A 2,055-nucleotide genomic window follows, 5' to 3' on the forward strand; every position below is an offset into this window, starting at 1 on the left:
ATGTGACCTGCGCTGGTCTCGTTGGTTTGGCGCCAGTCGTCGTTCCTCCGAGCCGTGCTCGCATTGCAGTCACGGAAAAGCATGTCATGCTCTTTCGCTGAGACATCAACGTCATGTTATATTTTGGGACACTTTCGAGGAGTCCTGCATCAAACTAATGTGCTCTGTTGTTAGCCCACTTTGATGCAAACGGCTTGCTAGCATCCGAAGCATGTTTGCAGGTATTGAAAAACTTTCTGGTAGCTTCCTAAATTTGGACAGATTCTTACCTTCCTTAGATCGTTTCGATTTCTTTCATTTCATGCAAAACGTGGGAAACCATTCTAATAGTCCAACAGATGTAGAAAACTGCGCGAAGGCACTCACGTTGAGCATATATGGAGGGATACATGTTTGTATGTGCGCAAAACTGCAAGTGTGCATGTATGTGCCCAGAAACCAAATGTCTAGGTATTCGCATGTACGACGTAAAGTTATGCATGCATCGCATACATTAAGGAGTTTGCAAACCACGATTGTGCATACCTGCTTTAAGGCCGCAAATTGTAGTTATGTTTTCGCTTGCCTTTCGCGCTGACGGTGACATCTCATACAGCCGAAAAAGGACACTGGTTGTTATGTATCCTTTCCCTTTGACTGTAAGGCGTAAAAGCTTATGTCAGTACACATACATTTCTAGTTACACATACGTTCATGCAACATCAACTGTTAATGCGCAATCCATTACCGCACCGAGAAGCCGACTTGAGACTATGACTATAAAAGGCACCATAGCCATAAGTGCCACGACGCATCTTAGAATGGGCAAAAGAGCTGACACGGAACGGCGCCATTGGGGCGTCACTCGGTGTGGCCGACTACGCGCCGCCACCGCCGCCGATGGCTGCCGGAGGTGCACGCTATTTGTGCTGTCCTGTTGTTGGCCTCTTTGTATATATATCACGTGACTTATGATATTGTTCTTTTTTGGTGTATCAAAAGTGTCTTAGAAGCCAGAGGCACAGGGTCGATTCTCCGCGGTGTCCACCCTTTTTCCAAGGGTGAGGGGCGGGCGATGACATACAGTGTCAGCAGCTGAAGGCCTCATAAAACCCCGTCAGCAATGCACCAACAAAAAGGCCACCGATAACACTACCTAAAGCGCGCACCAACACAAACTTCGTGGCCAGTTTTCCACCGTCAATATTTCATGGAACGTTGGTTATCACAAATGCAGTGAACGACCTTATAATTTAAATGAAATTAGCATCGTGAACAGTACGCACAAAATATGACTCAACTCCTATTTTTTCCGGCATGGGCACGGTACCAGGGAGGGGGAGCCAAGAACACGCCCCTCCTTTATGGGACGGTTATATGTCTCAGATTATGGAAACGCTAGGGGAAAGACCGTCCAAGTTAGGATATAACTGTTTTCGAATGCTTAGATAACAGGGACAGCTTAATCAAATGAGAAGAAAAACACTAAGTTAGCAAAAGGTGAATTCTCACCCCGTAATGTTGCACGTTTCAGAAAGCCGTCTTCATTATGCGTGTCTTCAGTATGTTTGCCGGAGAGGGTTCTTGTTCGTTTAGTTTCCACTTCTCTTCTATGTGGAGAAGAAAAAAACGTGTCGGTGGCGTTTTTGGGTCTTTGAGCACAAGAGCTCATTGTTTCGAGTTTTCCGTTTTGTGTTTCACAAACGTGTTACTTTGGCCAACACAGCGACTCCGCCAAAGATTACGCTTTTGCGGCATGTTCCTCAAAGCAAAAAGTTTATCTTGGTAGTTTTAGATCAAAGACCCCCACTGACCTTCATACCGGGACCCAAGTTCAATGGAAATATCGTGATCATTATTCAATTGTCTAATTGCCCTAAGCACCCATCTCAAAGATGTATGTTTCGCCTAACACTACGCTGTCGCATCAGATTAAACGATTCCCTCGGAATCGCCTTCGCTGACAGCCGTGACCTAACTTTGACATGTGATAGGACAGCGACCTTAAAAGGTGCATCTAAATTATGTTGCCCAAAAGACCGGCTGTTAGTTTTTATAGTTACGCAATTTTCCAAC

The 2,055-nt window shown here is 45.4% G+C and overlaps 1 long non-coding RNA gene across 1 annotated transcript; it reads right to left on the reverse strand.

The window, feature by feature from the left end:
- Positions 1-1,601, reverse strand: LOC119103986 (uncharacterized). Its single transcript, XR_005094850.1, has 3 exons — positions 1,492-1,601; positions 526-636; positions 1-97 (listed from the first exon to the last, which is right to left on the reverse strand). It is a non-coding gene; the product is annotated as an uncharacterized LOC119103986 (long non-coding RNA).
- Positions 1,602-2,055: the final 454 nt, after the last annotated feature.

The sequence above is a fragment of the Pollicipes pollicipes genome, unplaced genomic scaffold (assembly GCF_011947565.3).
Source record: "Pollicipes pollicipes isolate AB1234 unplaced genomic scaffold, Ppol_2.1 Scaffold_5724;HRSCAF=6776_pilon_pilon_pilon, whole genome shotgun sequence".
In the NCBI taxonomy this organism is placed as follows: Eukaryota; Metazoa; Arthropoda; class Thecostraca; order Pollicipedomorpha; family Pollicipedidae; genus Pollicipes; species Pollicipes pollicipes.